Consider the following 22,331-nt stretch of genomic DNA (forward strand, 5'->3'; position numbering starts at 1 on the left):
TTGGGAAAATTTGATGGTGGCCAATTCAATTTTAATGTATGTACGATACATCGATGATCTGTTCCTATTATGGACAGAAGAGGAGAATATGCCCTAGTAACTCTCATTACTGATATTAATTCAACTGATTCTCCCATTAAATTGGCATATCAAATGAGCACTGTGTCTATCAACTATTTGTATGTCTTTGTCTCCATTGAAAAAGGTAATATTAATATATACACCAAGCCGACCGACAGAAATACGCTCCTCTTGGCGACTAGTCACCATCCAAAACCACTCATCAAAGGACTACCTCGCTCAAAAATGCTTCGAGTGGCTCGGATTATGAGCAACACAGCAATACTGGCACTGGAACTTGACAAAATTGTCAAGAAATTTGTAAATTGTGGATATAACTTGGGTCTATTACAACAGCAGAAGGCCGAAATATTAACTATCCATAGGAATGATCTGCTGACTCCTTCAAATAGAGCTAAACAAGATATTATTCCCTGGAAATTACAATTCAGTACTTCCAGCCCAGTAGTTCAGAGAGCATCAAGGGCATTATGGCCACTAGTGGCGATGGATAAAAGTCTAACATGTTTCCATAAAAAAAAGCCAATGGCATGTTTTATGAGGGGAAAAAGTATCAAAGATCATGTTGTCCATACAGACATCACTGGTTTTAATGACATCAAGACCCAACCAAGCTCTGGTTTCTTGTAGAAGGGACCAGGGTATTATAAGTGCATCAATAGCACCACTTGTAGACACATGATCACGGGGTCATCATTCTCTCACCCTCACACAGGAGCCAGAATTAACATCAGACATGTACTCACATGCATGAGCACATTTGTTGTATATATTATCATCTGCCCATGCGGCCAGTACTACGTGGGAAAAACTTTGAGGACATTCCGCGAATGTATGACACTGCACAGATCTGCCATATGCTCAGCATTAATGGATCAGCCAGTTCAGCCAGTAGCACGGCATTTCTTTGAAGCGAAACATTCTTTAGCAACATTTAAACACATTATTGTTGACTGTATTCCTAAATCCATCAGGGGTGGTGACCGAGGTGGATTGTTATTAAGATGGGAGGCGCAGTGGATACACCGACTTAATACCATCAAACCAAATGGCCTCAATGACAAAATGCAATGGAGCGTACTGTTTTAGACTTTGTCTTATGGTGACCTTTTAGCATTTCTCTTTCTTTAAAATTATTTGATGTATAGCAAAAAATTTCTTTGATCTAGTGTGTCAGCATTGGCAGTCGTCTAATCCAGTCAAGTGGACGTTAATGCAGTATGCACTAAACATGCATTTTTTATGAGAATGAGATCCTTACTCAATTGGTACCAAGAGCTTTAATATAGTGTTTAGTAGGGTTTTTTCTAACCACATGCTTAAATTTAATATGTTGGTGTTTTATTAATAACATGTAAAGATGCTTTTCTATTGGTGCTAATTATACACTCCGATTGGTGTGATGTCTATATGTTTATATTGTGTAGTAGGTTTCCTGTTTGTTTATCTCTCTTTGTATTTTTTGCAGCGTGAGGGGGGCCGGTGTGACATCAGATCTACCCGGCGTCGCGTTACTATGGTAACATGGACACTGAGTGATTGACGTCATTGGCAGTGGATGCCCTGGACGGCACCACGTGTGCGTAGCTGGAAGTGCCCCTGCCCCCGGCCTCACTCGGTGCTTTTGACCACTGTGTATATAAAGTAACACACTATATATGTATGTCTGTTTTACTTGTATTCCTTGACAAAAGAGCTTGGTGGCTCTGAAACGTTGGAAGATTAGCAATACAAATTTTGAATTGTTTTGAATCTTGGAGTGCTGCTGTATTCCTCTTTGACTACTTTGACCATACACGGAAGGCACCTAAGTTGTTGTACTTCAGTTCATGGGAGTGCCGGATCACCCACAGAAGAATATATATAAGTGTTGTCAGCCTATTAGAATTGTGTGGGTCATAACTGGTGGGAGGAGTTTAGTTAAGTTAGTCCAGTGTTAGGCAGGGCTCTGCCTTTCTTTTTCTTTCACTTTCAGGCAAGTACAAGATATTTGAGTCTGTGATAAAGCTTTTTCTACTTTCTACTTTCCTCCTTTCTCCTTCTACCTCTTCAATTTCTCTCTTTCTACTCTACTTTCATCGTTAAAATAAAAGCTGCTCCTGCTGTACAGCCCCCTAGTAGCTCCCTTACCTTGCTGCTATGTCCAGGCCGCAGCGTTCAGCCCCTATGCCGGCGCAGTATGCTGAGACTCTTGGGGCTCTCACAAGCAGGCGTGCCTCGTCTTGTCCGGCTGGGGAGAGAGGGCTGAGGGTGTCTTTCAGTCTCCCCCCGACTGCGGACGCTTTCCCCCCATGCCGGATGCTGTGGCTCCGGCTACGGAGCCTGAAGATGTTTCAGAGGTGCGGGGTCGGGGGAGGCGCGGGCGCGCTCCAGTGTCCTCACCTGACAGTAGCGGCAGCCCCATCCACGCTGTCTGCAGGCGGGGTAGGTGCTGGCGCGCTCCTGCCTCCTCTCCTGATAGCAGCGGGAGCATCGCTGCTGTGGCCCGTGGTCGGGGTAGGCGCCAGCACGCTCCGGCTCCCCCTCCCCAGCACTAGCAGTGGTGCTGTGGTAGGCGGGTGTTCCCGGTGGCCCGTGGGTTTGCTCTCGCGGGAGTCTGAATGGCACAGGCGGGACTGTAGTTTGGTGGCTGGGTCCTGTAGGAACGCCGGTGCCATTTTGGAATCAGATGGCGGTGGCCATTTTCATTCCCTAAGGTCAGGGACAGATATTGGAGGGTCTCCTGATCTTTCAGGCAATAGGGTAAAGGGTGATGATGGGGCCAGCAGGGCTAGTGAAGTGGCGCAAACCCACACCAGGCTTGGTAGAGGGCAGGGTAATTTGTGCACGCATAGTTAAGGGGATTGGGGGTCCTACTGTTCCTATGCTGCCCACCACCTAGGTGCCTCTCAGGAGAGTAGTACCCCTGCTCCTACGCCTACGGCCTCCCCAGATTTGGGAGTACTGGCTGGAGTTTTGGTATCACTGGTGGGAGGGTTAACACCTTTATTACAGAATGGGAAAGCATCCGGCGGCAGGGATCAGATTCCCGCGTTGCAGAAATTGACGCCACTTGTTGCGCAATTGTCCACGATGTGTAGCCTCCCCACACCTGTGCCACCCGCTGTTTCTCCTTCTCTGCTGTCTCCTCCAATATTCTCTTCCCTGCCTGTCGGTACCGGGCCCTCAAGCTCTGGTCCCTCCACACGGGGTGTAACTGAGGGGAGTGTGTGCACGTTGTCTCTGGCCTCTTCCTCTGTTGTTGCAGGTCTATCCAGAGGAGGTGTGGATGACTTTGCGGCTCATGATTCCCGGAAGTAATTTCGGACGGTGGATTCGGGCATTCCTGGACAGTCTGGCACTTCTGCATCAGGTTTGATGGCCGAGGGTCGCAGATCCAATGGCACCCTACAGGATGAAGGGGCGTCTACTTCGGGTGAGTCAGATGGTGAGTGGTTATTGAGCTCAGAATCTAGTGACACATCCACATCTAGTGGAAGTCAAAGGTGCCACCGTTGCAGCAAAGCTAAGCGGCCACATCGCTCACGTTCATCTAGACAGTCTCGTCGCCGCCGTAGACATCGTCGGTCCTCCAGCGAAAGTGAGGAATCGGATATTAGCCCATGGGATGTTGTCCGCTTCGCTAATACGGCCGTTATCCATGGTTTACAGCCGCGTATGCATGAGATAATTAATAAGGGCAAGTAAGTTGATGTGTTTGCCCTTACTTCCAAGTCTTGCAAAGCTTTAGCTGCTGCAAAAAAAGAAGGGGGACATCAGGGAAGATGTCCATCGTTCTTACATAAATTGGCTCAGTGGTTTTTATGCTTTTGCAGGCTGTTACCTTAAAATGCATCCGGGAGAGGCCATGAATGTGATACGATACCTTCACCTGATTCAGGGGCTCTTCCACACATCACGCAGCGCAAGTATAGTGACGGTACGATGAGGAGTTTTCGCCGTAAACAGTCAGGCATCAAAATAATCGATTTGGGGTGGAAAGACGTAGAAGTCTGGTTAGAGGTGACGCATCCTGCTCCACTGGCCGCCGATGTTTCTTCCGGACGGAAGTCCGGCGGCCAGGGAGCAGTCCTGAGTCGTTTCCCTAAGTCTCCATCTGCCAAAGGCTGTTGTTTCGCTTTCAACAACAGCACTTGTGCATCGGGAGCCTGGTGTTGTTTTTGACACCACTGTCTGCGCTGCGGTGCCCCACACTCGATCAAGGAATGCCCTAGACTGCCTCCCCCTTCCACTGGCCCCAGGCCCGCTGGCTCAGGTGCCGCTCCATAGAGCCCCATCGCCGGTCCGCGTGGAGGCCATGTGGAAGTGGTTGGTCTGGTACCCTTTGCTCAAGATGGCAAAGTTTTCGCTTGATGGTTTCACCGAGGGGTTTCTGCTCCCGGTGTTGGGTGATGTTCAACTAGGCACGCTAAAAAACCTGTGTTCAACTTACCTATTGCCAGGAATTCTGAAGGACAAAGTGGCCAAGGAGGTGCATTTGGGGCGCATGGCTGGGCCTTTTGATGCTCCTCCTTTGCAAGATCTGGTTCTCTCTCCGGTTGGGGTGGTGCCCAAAAAGGCCCCCGGGGAGTTCAGGTTTATACAACATCTGTCCTTTCCTGCTGGGGGGTCGGATAATGATGCCATACCTGAGTCGTTGGCTCGAGTTTGTTATCAGTCATTTGAAGATGCCCTTAGTTTAGTGAAATTGCAGGGTGCGGGGGCTTTGTTGGGTAAAGTCGATGTGGAGTCTGCCTTTTGCCTTTTGCTTCTGCACCCCAACTCGTTTCGGTTCATGGGCTTTAGGTTGGAGGACGGATTCTACTTCGACAAATGTCTCCCCATGGGGTGCTCCGTGTCGTGTGCTTATTTTGAGGCCTTTAATTCATTCTCACATTGGTGCATTTGCGAGGGCACTGGGGAATCCGGTCTGGCGCACTACCTCGATGACTTCCTATGTGTTAGGCCGGCTGGTTCCCCCCGTTGTGTGGAGCTTATGTTTTTTTGCTGGACGCTCATTGTGGGGCCTTGCACTCAGTACTCCTGTCTGCTGCCTTGTAAGGAGTTTGGGATCCCAATTGCTTCCGATAAAACAGAGGGTCCTTACACTCGCTTGTCATACCTCAGCATCAAGATTGATACAGCAGCCTGTTGTTGCCGTTTGCCTGCAGAGAAATAGTGAAGCTTCGGGACGCCATTACGCTTGCATTGTCGCTGGGTAAAGTTACCTTGCATCAAAGGCAATTGTTACTAGGGCTTTTCAATTTTGCATGCAAGGTCATCCCCATGGGTCCTATTTTCTGTTGTAAGTTGGAGAGAGTGACCATAGGAACACGCCAACCCCACCACTTCATACGGTTGTCTTCTGAACTTAGGAGGAATCTCCAGGTTTGGGATGTCGTTTTGGAAAAATACAACGACATTAGCTTTTGGTTGCATCCCCCTGCTGCCAGTGTACAACTGCAACTTTTCAAGGATGCAGCGGGATCCACTGGTTTTGGAGCCAACTTGGGGGGTTCTTGGTCTGCTTCCTCGTGGCCTCCATCTTGGGTCACGGGGGGGCTGACCAAGAATCTTCTCTTGCTAGAACTTTTTCCCATAGTTGTTGCCCTGGAGTTATGGGGTGATCGGCTTTGTAACCGGCATGTCATAATTTGGTGCGACAACTTGGGTGTAGTTTATGCTATTAACCGGCAAAGATCTACATCTTTGCTGGTTCTCAGGCTCCTTGCGCAGCTGGTTTTGTGCTGTCTAGCGTGTAATGTTCACTTCGAAGCAAGGCATGTACCGGGGGTAGACAATTCCATTGTGGATGCACTATCCCGCTTCCAATGGGGCACATTTAGATAACTTGCTCCTTCTGCTGCAGCGATTGGTGATCTCTGCCCCCCTCATTGTTGGCAGGTTATTTGTCCGGAATGGAGGGGTTAGCGCAGCACTTGCTCTCCCCCAATACATTCAGGTCATACCAGTCTGCCTGGAACCAGTGGGTGTCCTTTTTCTCCCGTAAACGTGACGGAGGTAAGCAGATTTACCAAGTCTTTTTATATTTCATCTGGGGTCTCTATTCTGCTGCTAAGTCCAGGGCAGTGGTGGCTAGAATCATTTGCGGCATTTAATTTCTCTTGCGCTTGCATGGGCGTCGGGATTTTACTAAGGGATTCTTAGTACAAAGGGCTGTGAAAAACTGGGCTAGACTGGCCGCGGCTCAGGATGACCCCAGAAGGCCAGTTACATTTTCGTTACCTGTTCAGTTTGTTCTTGTGTTGTCTAATGTTTGCGTGTCTCATTATGAAACCGTGCTGTTCCGGCTCGCTTTCGCGATGGCCTTTCATGGGGCTTTTCGCATCAGCGAGTTGGCAACGGCTTCTCGTCGGGCCCCCCCTGCTTTGCTTTTTTCACACATCATCGTCGCCCGGTCTCTGTTTTGTAAGCTTCAGTGGTCTAAAACTAATCAACTGGGTCGGGGTCGCTGGGTGTATTTAGTGGCATGTGCGGACGCACGTGTTTGCCCTGTTGTGTTGGCCAGAGATTATTTGCGCCTTAGGCCTAACATCCCAGGTGCTTGGTTGATCCATGGTGATGGTACCCCCTTGACCATGTATTAATTCCGGTCCGTTCTTCAACGGTGTACCCAGTCCCTTGGCTTGCCTCACCGAGTCTACGATTCCCATTCCTTCCGGATCGGGGCTGCTACAGCCGCAGCCCATGCTGGGTGGTCTGTTTCCGAAATTAATGCACTAGGGCGAATGAAATCGGATGCCTATAAGCGCTCTGTGCAGCATTGAATGTTTTCCTTTGCATTGTATATGGTTTCACTGTATAATTTGTTGCTGGTGGCCATGGTGCAATCTAGTTTGGTGTGCCATCATTCCCAGGCAGTGTTGGAGGAGTGTGATGCCTGGGGTGTTAGTTGATAAGGTGAGATGCAAGGTCAATTCTCTGGTGGCTAAAAGAATTGTAGCTTTAGGTGGCCTGGTGATAAGTCATCCCTTGATATGCTTTAGAGACTCTCACCTTTTCCGTCCAGATGGAGTTCACCGTACGGAGGAGGGGATTTTACTTTTCTTAGAGAGCATTTTTAGGGGATTAGGTAGTTTAGTTTAGACTGGTGGCGGGCCCATCTTTAGGAGGTGTCGTTGGGCGTGGCGGGAAAGAGCACCAGGAAAATGGTTAATTTCACTGCAATTATTTATGGGTGCAATCTGCATCAATACACAGCTGATTTTACCTTACTGGGGTCAGCTGCACTGGCTTACTGGCTGAGCCTTTTTATGAGTGTATTGGTGCCAGATTTGGAGACCCTAAAGGTTACTTGCTTAAAGGGCAATTGGCCCTGCAAGTATGGTGGAGGATAGTGGAATTGCTTGAAGTGAATTTGGTCATTGGTCTTATGACGCTCTTTCTTTCCGTCACCAGTATTTTTGATTGTATTTAAAATAAAGGCTGATCTAATTTTTGATAGCAATATAGTGGTCTGTGCCTTTATTTTAGATAAGTTATATAAGAGGTTATGTTAAGCTGTGCTGTGTTAGATTTGTGCTCACATATACCAATAGGGCATTTATAGCTTGATTCAATCTTTACTTCATTATGCCAATGTCTATTTTGTAAATGTTTGAATTTCAAATATCCACAAAATAGCCAATGGCACAATGAAGCAAAGTTTATTGCAATGAACAGTGCACAATGATAAGAAAAATAGTTAGCAATTTCCAAAGCTGGCAACATCCCCTTATTCACAGTCTTTCCCTGGATTCATACTGTACCTGCAGCTACTGGGTGCCAAATCACACTGCAATTCAAAGCACAGGTCGCAGGAGGTCAGAGTCCTTCCTGTCCAGTTCAGGAAATGAATAGCTGTAACAGGGGCCTATTCATCAACAGGGGCCGGGTGGCCCACAATAATTAATTATCCAACTCACTGTGAGTTGTGGCGGTGGATATTTAATTACCGGAGCAATTCATTATTACTTTGGTGCGAGGACAGCTGCTCCGAAAACATTGAATCCAAAGAATTTTGGTAAATGGACAGTTTCTGTTGACACCATTATCAAACCACATTGAGCTTGGTAATTGTAGAAACTAAATCTATGAAATTAATTAAATTGTTACTTTTTTATGCAAATATTAATAAAACTTGCGCTCCACTACACACGGTGCTGCACTGACCGCGAGGATGGTCATCAACACCCTCAATAAACCAGACAAAAAGTACCGAAGTACAAACAACTTGCAGTCAATTGCGCTCCTCCGGGGTACAGGGATTCCCAAGGTACAGGAAAATTCCAGGAGCCCTTGTCCTTAAAAATATATTTCACAGTCCTCTTCAAAGAACTTCTCAGCCTCTTTAAATAAAGTACTTCTTCAAACGAATAGGTATTTTTCCTCAAAAAGAAGGTATATTCACAATATAGTAAAGCATAGTTTATTCAAATTTAATACATTTAAAAAATATATACAGACAAACAATCTGATAAAATAGCAGCGTACCAGAATGTGTGGGGTGTAGAATAACACACACCCAAATAGACATGAATTTTGGGTACTAACAGTTGCCTTCCAGGTATTAGGTCTCTGTGGTTCCCCCAATTATATATCCAGAATACTCCGTTCCCACACAATGTCACCTGGTACAGTCTGCTCTTCTGAATTCACCAACGCGTTTCTGCTCCTAGAGCCTTTCTCAAGGTGTACTTCCTATGCTAACCTTCTCTTAATATATACCCTATACACATACCTTATTGGTTCTTTACCAGCCTTCATTAATTAACACTTAGGACTTCAATATCCATCTTCTCATTATGGAATTATAATTTTCCTTCTATTCATTCATATTTCTATACAGAATTTCATAATAATATAACAAAAAACGGGCATAATATAGGAAAAAACCAGCGTGCGTTCCATCTCGTGGAACGCACGCTACTTCCTGTTCCGGGATGTAGGGCGTTAACTCCTACCCATCTTCCCTCGGATATGCCTCTTCCGGTTTCGGACTATTTCCGATTCCGGTCTGTGGATGTTCAGCTGTCCGGCGTGTGTTCCATCACATGGGACGCACGTTCTACCACGTGGAACGCACGTTTCCAACACGTGGAACGCATGCGCCCTCGTATTTCCGGATGCCAGGTACTCTGTACCCACCCGGAGAACTATCTTGATAATATCCGATTAGAAATACTTCTATAAGTATCGGGTCACGTATTTCAGAGATACTTCAGTGGACGGAAGTAAAACATGTTATAGGCATACAAGTTGTTCAAAACCACTGGCGAAAGAAAAGAATTGACCAAACCCTAGCCCAAATAGAGATGAGATGGATCTATGAGATGGGTTCGTTGGCTCCAAAAGGGTTAAATCTGGATTTGGAACTTAAATGGTTTTTATGAATATTGTTTTATTGGTACCTTTTTATATGGTTTTATATGTTTTATATTTTACTGGATCTTTTTATATGTATTTATTTATGTAATTTAAACTGTATTTATACTATCCTAGTACTGTATGTGGGTTAATATTGGAGGATATACCTCTTATTTTTATCAGAGAGATCACCCGCTATGGATAATGTATAAGGAACCTGTGGAGATTGCACATAAAAGTTGGGGAGTAAGATTGAGTTACACTGAATGGATGGAGGCTAAGGTACTTCCGTCCACTGAAGTATCTCTGAAATACGTGACCCGATACTTATAGAAGTATTTCTAATCGGATATTATCAAGATAATTCTCCGGGTGGGTACAGAGTACCTGGCATCCGGAAATACGAGGGCGCATGCGTTACACGTGTTGGAAACGTGCGTTCCACGTGGTAGAACGTGCGTCCCATGTGATGGAACGCACGCCGGACAGCTGAACATCCACAGACCGGAAATGGAAATAGTCCGAAACCGGAAGAGGCATATCCGAGGGAAGATGGGTAGGAGTTAACGCCCTACATCCCGGAACTGGAAGTAGCGTGCGTTCCACGAGATGGAACGCACGCTGGTTTTTTCCTATATTATGCCCGTTTTTATTATATTATTATGAAATTCTATATAGAAATATGAATGAATAGAAGGAAAATTATAATTCCATAATGAGAAGATGGATATTGAAGTCCTAAGTGTTAATTAATGAAGGCTGGTAAAGAACCAATAAGGTATGTGTATAGGGTATATATTAAGAGAAGGTTAGCATAGGAAGTACACCTTGAGAAAGGCTCTAGGAGCAGAAACGCGTTGGTGAATTCAGAAGAGCAGACTGTACCAGGTGACATTGTGTGGGAACGGAGTATTCTGGTTATATAATTGGGGGAACCACAGAGACCTAATACCTGGAAGGCAACTGTTAGTACCCCAAATTCATGTCTATTTGGGTGTGTGTTATTCTACACCCCACACATTCTGGTACGCTGCTATTTTATCAGATTGTTTGTCTGTATATATTTTTTAAATGTATTAAATTTGAATAAACTATGCTTCACTATATTGTGAATATACCTTCTTTTTGAGGAAAAATACCTATTCGTTTGAAGAAGTACTTTATTTAAAGAGGCTGAGAAGTTCTTTGAAGAGGACTGTGAAATATATTTTTAAGGACAAGGGCTCCTGGAATTTTCCTGTACCTTGGGAATCCCTGTACCCCGGAGGAGCGCAATTGACTGCAAGTTGTTTGTACTTCGGTACTTTTTGTCTGTTACTTTTTTATATTTCCTCTATCTCAGGAATTTGTAATCTAAGTGCATACTAGCTTAAATAACAGCAGAATTTCAGCTGATCGGTCCAATAATACACAGTGAATACACAGCACACAGGTCCAATTGCCATTAAAAACCTATCAGATCTGCTCATCTGATCTGGCCTGTGTCACAACATTATTCAGAAACAATGAACAATTACCATGTACATTTTGTAGCGTGTACATGATCTGTCTGATATAGTTCATTAAAAAGTCTCCTTTGATGATCTTTAGGACATAATGTATAGGGTTAAATGTATTAGCAAGCAGGATGCAGGCTTTGGCTAATTCCCAGCGAGTATGCCTGATGTTTTTAAAGGGTAATCATTTTAAAAGGTTTTCCAATTTAAATAATTACCCTTTTAAGATAATGATTACCCATTTAAACTAATGCTCAATGTTTTTCAATTGCGCGTGCTTCTAAGTCACTAATGCATGCATCCCGCGGTGTGTATCTACAGAGGAACAGTTGCAATTGTGACACAAGGTTTTAGAAATATATTGGAAATGTTTTGAGCATTTGTGGGTAGTGACTTGGAGGGTGAGCCGCGATGGGAATCTGCAGCTGAAGTCAGTAGTCAACGCCGAGCTAGTTAGGGTGAGTTAGGTGGCAATAGCACAGCGGACCCCTCGTGGGGTACATGCAGAACTGGCACACCCCCAACTAGTCTATAAAGACTATAAACCTTAATTCCATAATACTGTTTATGCCTTTTCTCTCCTTTGCTGTTTTTTCTTTCTATTTTCATCTTTGTTTTTTTATTAATTATTATTTTTTATTTATTTTTTAAATCTTTTTTTTTTTGTTTGTTTGTTTGTTTGTTTTGTTTTATTATTGATTACTGATTATTCATTACATTCATATATTTTTATTTGTGCTGTCCACCAATTCTAATCCATACCAGCGCTCATATACCCATATTTTTAATCTGACCACTATTTATTGAGCAGCGGAAATACAAGCGCAACACACCATATTTAGTTTTTACTTCGAATTGTGTGCACTGTACATGCATCCTCAAAGCAGCAGTGCCAAGCGTGCGTCTGTCTGTTAAAGGGTGGTGTAACCCCCAAAGTGCACTCCAACAAAAATAAAACATTTTCTTCTGTGTTTTTGAATTGTGTGCACTGGGCCTGATTCAGAGCCGCTCGGAAGCGGCCGCTCGTTCGTTCTGAGCGATGTTCGCACAACTGCGCATGTGTATGGGTCATAATGCGCATGCGCAAACCAGTCATTGCGGTCGGAAATCGAGCGCTCGCAAAACAGCGAGGGGCTGCTAATTTGATTGACAGAATGTACTGTTTGTGGGTGGTAACAGGGGAAGGTGCTTGAAAACGGGGGAGTGGAGATCCGAACACAGGCGTGCCTAATGGTAAAAAGGGCGTTTAATGGGAGTGCATAATTAGTAAAGGAGCGTAATCGACCACGTCACTTGGTTGTCTTTTAGCCTGAACTGCTCGCAGTGATTGCGGTATGAAAAACCTACCACAAGCACTGCGAGCAGTGCAGATGCCTTTCGATGTACCCGATTAATCAAATAAATACTGGAGATGACGTGTGATGCGAACGACTGAGGGGCGTCTGTACAAAATAGCGAGCGCATTTTTCATTCACTCGCTCAGACATAGAGGCATCAACAAACCACAATGAGCGAGCGCACGATTTAAATAGCCGGCCCCTTTTTTTGAACGACCGTCCGCATATAGCATCCGGGTCTGAATCAGGCCCACTGTACGTGCATCCTCAAAGCAGCAGCGCCAAGCGTGCGTCTGTCCGTTAAAGGGTGGTGTAACTCCCAAAGTGCACTCCAACAAAAATAAAACATTTTCTTCTGTGTTTGTGAATTGTGTGCACTGTACGTGCATCCTCAAAGCAGCAGCGCCAAGCGTATGTCTGTCTGTTAAAGGGTGGTGTAACCCCCAAAGTGCACTCCAACAAAAATAAAACATTTTTTTCTGTGTTTGTGAATTGTGTGCACTGTACGTGCATCCTCAAAGCAGCAGCGCCAAGCGTGCGTCTGTCTGTTAAAGGGTGGTGCAACCCTCAAAGTGTGCTGCACAAAAAATAAAAAAATAGTTTTTTTCTGTGTTTGTGAATTGTGTGCACTGTAGCTGCACGTGCATCAACAAAGGAGCAGCGCCAAGCGTGCGCCTGTGTCCCATAAGTCTGTTAAAGGGTGGTGTAACCCCCAAAGTGCGCTCCACAAAAAATAAAATTCTTCTTTTTTTCTGTCTTTGTGATTGTGTGCACTGTAGCTGCACGTGCATCAACAAAGGAGCAGCACCAAGCATGCGCCTGTGTCCCACAAGTTTGTTAAAGGGTGGTGTAACCCGCAAAGTGCTCCAAAAAATAAAAAACTATTTTTTTCTGTGTTTGTGACTTGTGTGCGCTGTAGACGCACGTGCATCAACACATTAGCAGCGCCAAGCATACGCCTGTGTCATAAGTTTGGACATCTGGTCCGGACTGAAGGACATGCCAACAATTTCTGACATGTCTACTGTCACTGCATATGATACTGTCACCACTGACAGAATGGTGGAGGATTACATTGGTGACAGCATCCAAGTAGGGATGTCAGACAGTCCGTACCTGTACTGGCAGAAAAAGAGGCAATTTGGAGGCCCCTGTACAAACTGGCTCTATTTTACCTGAGTTGCCCCCCCCCTCCAGTGTGTACTCCGAAAGAGTGTTTAGTGCAGCTGGGTTCCTTGTCAGCGAAAGGCGTAGGTGGTTGCTTCCACAAAATATGGAGAAGATGATGTTCATAAAAATGAATTATCAACTCTTCCAGGGAGACCAGCCTCCAGAACATACAGAGGGACCTGTGGTGGTGGATTCCAGCGGGGATGAATTAATACTCTGTGAGGATGAGGATGTACACAACACTGAAGAGGGTGAAGAATCGGTGGATGAGGAGGATGAGGACGACATCTAGAGCCAGTTTGTGCAGGGACAGATTAATTGCCAGCTTGTTTTGTGGGGGGCCCAAATGAACCAATCATTTCAGCCACAGTCATGTGGCAGACCCTGGTACTGAAATGATTGGTTTGTTAAAGTGTGAATGTCCTGTTTATACAACATAAGGGTGGGTGGGAGGGCCCAAGGACAAATCCATCTTGCACCTCTTTTTTTTCTTTGCATTATGTACTGTTTGGGGCCTAGTTTTTCAAACTGCCATCCTGTCTGCCACTGCAGTGTCACTCCTAGATGGGCCACGTGTTTGTGCCGCCCGCTCTTGTCGCTTAGCATAGTCATCCAGCTACCTCGGTGCAACCTTTTGGACTAAAAACAATATTGTGAGGTGTTCAGAATAGACTGGAAATGAGTGGAAATTAATGTTATTGAGGTTAATAATAGCATAGGAGCAGAAAAACCCACAAATTCTGTGATTTTAGCTGTTTTTATGCTTTTATGCAAAACAATACAGATCCAAAACACAAAACTCAGAACCCAAAACACGGAAGGGTGGTTTTGGCAAAACCAATCCAGATCCAAAACACGAAGAAAGATCCAGATCCAAAATCAAAACACAAAACACGAAAAGTGGCCGGTGCACACCCCTATTTTGGATCTGTAATTTTTTCTTTTTTAAAAAAATTTATAAAAACACATAATGTGGAATATTGTTTTTGTTCCTACAGTATTATTAACTTCAATAACATTAATTTCCACTAATTTCCAGTCAATTTTGACTACCTCACAGCTCACAATATTGTTTTCATCCAGTTTAGGCTAAAAGATTGCACCAAACTAGCGGCAGCAGAGGGCAGCACAAACACTTGGCAGTTCAACTTCCAACTTGGCACATGTTTTCATTAATCAAGAGGCCTGAAGGAGACAGAGTATGTATGTAGTTGAAGGCAGAGAATGAAGGGTTGATTTGTAGTAAATTTAATTGAATTTTTTTATTCCAAAGCAAATTTATGAGGGAGGAGGGGAGAGCATGGGTGAACAACATGTCCCATGTTTTGCAAAGAAAATCAACTTGGTGGTTCCGAATTTTTTATAAAAATAAAAGGGGCATGCAGGAGATGCTGTCTGTGGCCATAAAAATTACTAGACATTTTTGGCATTTATCAACTGCACATAGAAGATTTCAGCGGCTGTGGCAGTTCAATTACCAACATGGCACATCTAGGAAAGGCACTGCAGTCGTAGACAGGATAGCAGTTTAATACACTATAACAATAATGTTTGTCATCTACACAAAAAAGACAATCAGCAATGCCCCAACAAGTGCATAATGCAAAAAAAAGAGGTCAAGATGGAATTGTCCATTGTGTCCCTCCCACTGACAAGAGCAATGCCGGTGTTGAACCTGCCCATTTTGATTCTTGAACGGGCGGAAGAACTATGAATGTGCAGGGCCGGTGCAAGGTTTCTTGGCACCCTAGGCAAAACTTCTGCCTACTCCGCGTCCCCCCCCCCACACACACACACATTATAGCCCCTCAGGTGAAAGTGTGGTGGTGGCGTATTAAATGTTCCACAGCCACCACTGTCAAACAGGAAAACTACCACTCCAAAAAAAAAAAAAAAACATAATGCGCAACTTTTGCAGGTACACCCAGGCAGTCTCTAGTATAGTCAGGGGATACAGGCAGGATAGATAGATAGGGCCCGATTCTATCGGTGGGCGTGTTGGTGTCAGGGATTGCGTCGGAAGACGCAGTTCCACTGACACCGGTGGCAGTGGCGTAACTAGGGCAGGGCGAGCGGGGCACGTGCCCTGGGCACCATGGCAAGCCCTGCAGAGGGGGGTGCCACCGGGCAGGGCATCGTACCCGCACGACCTCCCTCGCACCACTATTGTGTCCTGAGTCTGCTTTTTAATGAGCATGCAAGTGTGCCTGCTAGCCTGCTGTTGGCTTGGCTGCCTGTAGGGGGAGCTGCAGCGGAGGCTCGCAACACCTCCTAGGCAGCCTTCCTACTAGCTCTATCCTCCTCCTGACCTGCTGGGAGTCAGTCACTTTGTGTGTGTCTAAGTGTATCTGTATACTTGTATAGGCTTTGTGTGTTGGTGTGTGTCTCTGTATACTTGTATAGGCTTTGTGTGTATGTGTGTGTCTCTGTATACTGTATAGGCTTTGTGTGTGTCTAAGTGTATCTGTATACCTGTATAGGCTTTGTGTGTATGTGTGTGTCTCTGTATACTTGTATAGGCTTTGTGTGTGTGTGTAAATGTGTCTGTATAGGCTTTGTGTGTGTATGTGTGTCTCTGTATGCTTGTATAGGCTGTGTGTGTATGTGTGTTTCTCTGTATGCTTATATAGGCTGTGTGTGTACGTGTGTGTCCTGTATAATTGTATAGGCTTTGTGTGTGTGTAAATGTGTCTGTATAGGCTTTGTGTGTATGTGTGTCTCTGTATACTTGTATAGGCTTTGTGTATATGTGTGTGTCTCTGTATACTTGTATAGGCTTTGTGTGTGTCTGTATACTTGTATAGGCTTTGTGTGTGTGTGTGTGTGTGTGTGTGTGTGTGTGTGTGTGTGTGTGTGTGTGTGTGTGTGTAAATGTGTCTGTATAGGCTTTGTGTGTATGTGTGTGTCTCTGTATACTTGTATAGGCTTTGTGTGTATGTGTGTGTCTCTGTATACTTGTATAGGCTTTGTGTGTATGTGTGTGTCTCTGTATACTTGTATAAGCTTTGTGTGTATGCGTGTCTCTGTATACTGTATAGGCTTTGTGTGTATGTGTGTGTCTCTGTATACTTGTGTAAGCTTTGTGTGTATGTGTGTGTTTCTGTATACTTGTATAGGCTTTGTGTGTATGTGTGTCTCTGTATACTTGTATAGGCTTTGTGTGTATGTGTGTGTTTCTGTATACTTGTATAGGCTTTGTGTGTATGTGTGTGTCTCTGTATACTTGTATAGGCTTTGTGTGTGTCTCTGTATACTTGTATAGGCTTTGTGTGTGTCTCTGTATACTTGTATAGGCTTTGTGTGTATGTGTGTCTGTATAGGCTTTGTGTGTATGTGTGTAAGGGTGTCTGTATAGGCTTTGTGTGTGTTTAAGTGTGTGTCTCTGTATAGGCTTTGTGTGTGTGTCTGTATAGGCTTTGTGTGTATGTAAGTGTGTCTCTGTATAGGCTTTGTGTGTGTGTCTGTATAGGATTTGTGTGTATGTAAGTGTGTGTGTGTATGTGTCATGGTGTGTGTGTCAGTGTTTGTGTGTATGGATATGTGTGTTTATATATGTGTCAGTGTGTGTCAGTATGTATATGTGTCAGTATGTATGTATATTATCAGTGTGTGTGTGTATATGTGTCAGTGTTTATGTATGTATATTATCAGTGTGTGTGTATATGTGTCAGTGTGTATATGTATCAGTATGTGTCACTGTGTATGTATGTATATTATCAGTGTTTGTGTGTATATGTGTTGTGTATATGTTTTAGTGTGTATCTATGGTAGTGTGCGTATGTTTGTGTGTATCTGTGTCAGTGTGTATCTATGGCAGTGTGTGTATATGTGTCAGTGTGTGTGTATATGTCTGTGTGTATCTGTGTGTTGAGAGACAACGTGGGGGGGAGTAATGGTGTGCTGAGAGACGACACAGGGGGCGATGGTGTGGCTAAGAAGAGACGACACGGAGGGAGATGATGGTTTGGCTGAGATGATGCAGTGAGATGATGGTGTGACTGAGAGATGCAGGGAGAAGGAAGTTACACAGGGGGAACGAGTTTGGTTGAACCGCTATCGTATGATGATGACCTTGTTGATATTCCTACACAATCAGGCATCCACTGGATGATGTGACTTGCATGAATACTGAATAACGACTGAAGACGCCGTCGTCACAAGGAGGATGTATTTCTTCAGAGGTTCCACATTGTGAGAAACCACCGTATAGGTAAGGTGCATATGGAATAGAAAGGAATGTTCACAGACTGACAAGGAATTGGTGGCATGTCATGTTGGTCCGCCCCATTTTCAGTAGCCACGCCCCTTTTGTTGTTTGACCAGGCCCATTTTGCCACGCGCCGTAGGCGCGCTAAACTTGGAGGAGGGGAGGGCTCCAAACTTAAATTTGCCCTGGGCTACAAAAAGACCCTAGTTATGCCACTGACCGGTGGTCATATACAGTCGGACATTCGGAGTAACCATAGGGTCACTCTAATGTCCAATATACTGTATATATATATATATCTGTTCCTTGACAAAGGAGTAAAATCCGAAACGTTGGAGCAATGATTTGTTGAGTTGTGTCATTTCCAAGTCCGGATGAGTGCCGCAATATGGGAGTTGTTGTGGTGGGGTGGGTCTAAATGGGCACCCGCTGCTGGTGTAAGCAGTGTACACTGGGTGTCCTTAGTGGCTTCCGCGAAAGGCAACACTTTGCCCCCTCTAGATGACAGCCTCAGCGGGTCGCCCATCAGGGCCCGACGCCCTTAGGCAGCTGCATAAGGCTGTCTAATGGAAGCACCGGCCCTGTGAATGTGGCAGCATACAAAACAGAAGCTCAGAATATCATCATTGTGCTTCTGGGATTATGTATGGGAAAGCTGGGAGGGGAGGAGGGAGAACATCTCCAAATACCATGACAAAATAGCCTCTCCATTTGGTGCTTGAGTTGCATCTGACCAAACATGGCTGTTATGATCAAGGAAAGCCAAGCTCACCAGGTTGGTATCTACAAATCAAGGTTGAAAAAGCATAAGAGTATTTTGCAAGGATACCTATTTGTGATTTTAGTTAAATTAAATACAGTATGAAACAACAACAAAAAATAAGCATCAGAGTAGCGGCACAAACGCATGGCAGTTTAAAGAAATATATGATATCTATGAAACATTTGCCACACAACAGTGGCAGACAGGATGGCAGGTTAATCTGCTATATAAAAGCGAAAATTTGTCCTTCTGTCTTTCTATACAAATCCACAGTTTACAAGCCAAGATCGTGAAATTTTACATACGAGTGTATTAAAACACGGCCGAGGCAACTAAAAAAAATTTAAATCAATATTAATTACAGATAATTTTTAATTAATTGAAAAACACAATTTTTGCTGGGCGCTCATTGTGGGGCCTTGTACTCCTGTCTGCTGCCTCCAGTGGTGATATTTAAGAACTTTCTTATCTGTACTATTTTACTGTATAAAAGCAAAATTTTTCCTTCTAATGTTTATTATCGATGAGAGCTTTAGCAGGCTTTCCCAGCATTCTCAGCTCTCTGACTATACCAAATTACGCAACAACATTGACTTCTTTCTTAGAACTGTGTCAAAATAATGACTTTGCAAGGACCCTGCTATACTGTGAGCTGCCAAAATATTACACATGGAATGCTTCTCAAAAAGTTTTTATGCGCACAAAACAGGGAGTCGCTGTAGATGGTCATCCTGGTATCAGAACAACAGAAGCTCTTGGCCGTGTTTACACTGTACATCCGACAAATTTTGAATGCTTTTATCTCCGAAGTTTGCTTTACACCATTACAGGTCCTATTTCCTTGAGTAGAGGTTTGTTGGAAGATGATGTGTAAACAAACATCCTTAAAATCCCGGGCAACGCTGGGTACTCCAGCTAGTAAATTATAAAATTAAAAATGTCAGTCAGAAATGTCCCAGACACCGCATAATGCAAAGAAAAGAGGTGCAAGATGGAATTGTCCATGGGTCCTCCCACCCACCCTTCTGTTGTATATATTAAACAGGACATGCACAGTTTAACAAACCAATCACTTCAGTGACAGGGACTGCAACTTGTGGCTGAAGTGATTGGTTTGTTTGAGCCCCCACAAAACAAGTTACCAATGGGCAGCTGACATTGCTGGCAATGATCTCTGCATACACAAACTGAAAAGTTCTCAGAGGGTTGCGGGGGAACTGAATCATAAATACAGGCCAAGTCACTGCATGTGGTGAATGGCATGTAGGCAATTTTTTTTGCACTAAACTTTCCCTTTGTTAGAGGTGTTTTTTTTTCTTTACCACTGTAAAATGTTGTTTTTTGGATCCTGACTGAAAGCCTCTATACCTTTATGCATTGTCTTTAGTAGATGACGTTGAAGCAGTAACATCATGATGACTGGTGGTGACAGCATGACAGCAACTGCAGCGCTAGGTTGCTGCTCCTGCTGTTCTTTTGATTGATTGTTGTGTTCCATATGGACCCTTGAATTTTTTTTCACACAATTTTTTTTTCTCACCAACAAACTTGTGGTAGCCCTTGATCCACTGACTGTTATATCTCACACAGACAGGATCACGACCTGTTTTTATCACAAACAAAATATTTTTTTTATTTAGTGGCATAGTGGCCCTTGATCTACTGACCATTACTGACTGTTCTATCTCACACAGACATGCTGCGCAGTGGCCCTTGCCCTACTGACCACTACTGACTGATATATGGTATTATGGCCTGAAGTTACAGCAACAAATAAAAAATATGAGATATGGTAAGAACTTACCCTTGTTATCTCTATTTCTACGAGGTCCATAGGGTTCCACAGGATACCTTGGGGGTATAGGCGATGACGTCAGACATCAACATCGGGCACCACAGAGTTAAGTTTTCAGCCTCCCAGGATGCACTGGGGTCCCCCTCCTATACCCCGCCCCCGAGCCAAGGCAAATCAGTTAAGTAACAAGCCATAGGCCGGAGGAGGAGAAGAAAGAGAGAAGAAAGTCTGGAACACACAAGAATCACATTCTCACCAGAAGGAGATGGAAAAACCGGTGACCAGATCAAAGCCCATCTGCAGTACAGGTGCAACAGGGCGGGAGTCCTGTGGAACCCTATGGACCACGTAGAAATAGAGATAAGGGTTCTTACCATATCTCATATTGTCTACTTCAGGGTCCATAGGGTATCCACAGGATACCCTGGGGATGTCCCAAAGCAGTATCCTTTAAGGGTGGGGACACTCCTGTGCCAAAAGGCGAATCCACCGCTCGAAGGAAGCATCCTGAGAGGCGAAGGTATCGAATGCATAATACCTCACAAATGTATGGAGAGAAGACCACGTGGCTGCCTTGCAAAGCTGAACCGCAGAGGCACCATGTCAAGCTGCCCACGAAGGACCCACAGACCTAGTGGAATGAGCCCTAACAGAAAATTGAACAGGAAGGCCTTCATGAATATAAGCTTCAGAAATTGCCATGCGAATCCATCCTGCCAAAGTTTGCTTAGTGGCAGGCCAACCCTTCTTACAGAAGCCATAGAGGACAAACAAGGAGTCCGACTTCCTAAAAGAATTGGGGCGGTCAACATAAATCCTTAGAGCTCGCACCAAAGGGAGTCTGGATATGAAGTACACCTTGCATAAAGGTGCAGACATCAGGAAGTGTAGCAATCCTACGCTGAAACCACACTGACAGGGCAGAACCCTGCACCTTCAGATAAGCAAGGCGAAGAACGTGATCTAAGCCCGCCTGTAGTTAAGCCAACACTCTGGATATCCGGAACACCTGAGGATCATAGCCTCTAGGACAACACCACTCAAAGAAAGTATGCCATACTTGGTGGTAAATTCTTGCAAACTTGTCCACCAGGAGTTGAGACACCTCCTGGTGAAGACATTCTCCTGGATGCACGTCCTGACAGCTGAGAAAGTCCGCTTCCCAGTTGAAGACTCCCGGGATGAACACCGCCGAGATGGCAGGGAGATTGCCCTCCACCCAAGTCAGGATGCGGGACACCTCTGCCAGCGCTGCCCAACTTCGGGATCCTCCTTGGCGGTCTATGTAAGTCACCATGGTGGCGTTGTCCGATTGTATCTGCACGGGTTTACCATGGAGAACATGTTTTGCTTGCTGGAGAGCAGTGAATACCGTGCGAAGTTCCAAGATGTTTATAGGTAGCGCAGCTTCTACCGGAGTCCGCCTGCCCTGGAACAAGTGTGGAGCCATGACTGCTCCCCAACCTCGGAGACTGGCGTCAGTTGTCAGAAGGACCCAGTTTGCCACCCAAAAGGGACGTCCCCTGTTCAGGTGAGTTGTTCACAGCCACCAGGCCAGAGACAGACGAACCTCTGGAGAAAGCACGATGGTCTGTGTCTTTATCCGATGGGGCAACACATTCCATCTAGAGAGGATCAACTGCTTCATAGGTCTGGAGTGAAACTGGGCATATTCCACCATGTCAAAGAGAGACGCCATGGAGCCCAGTAACCTCATCGCTGAGTGAATAGACACTCAGCAGCTCTGAAGGCAACTGCGTACCCTTGCCTGTAATGCAGAGATCTTTTCCTCCATCACAAAGATCCTCTGTTGTTAAGAGTCCAACAGGGCCCCAAGATGGAGCATCCTCTGCGAGGGAACCAGGGTGGATTTCTTCCAGTTTATTAACCAGCCGTGATTCTGCAATACTGAGATTGTCAGTTTCAGATGAAGCTGGAGGACCTCTGGAGACCCTGCTAACAACAGAAGGTCATCCAGATAAGGTAACATGCGGACCCCCTGCATCTACAGGTGGGCTTACATTACCGCTATGACTTTGGCGCTGTTGCCAGTCCAAAGGGTAGTGCCTGGAACTGAAAATGTTTGTTGAACACTGCAATTGCTGATGCTTTAAGATAATGGGGACATGCAGGTAAG

The sequence above is a fragment of the Taudactylus pleione genome, unplaced genomic scaffold, assembly GCF_031769625.1.
Source record: "Taudactylus pleione unplaced genomic scaffold, aTauple2 ptg000352l, whole genome shotgun sequence".
NCBI lineage: Eukaryota > Metazoa > Chordata > Amphibia > Anura > Myobatrachidae > Taudactylus > Taudactylus pleione.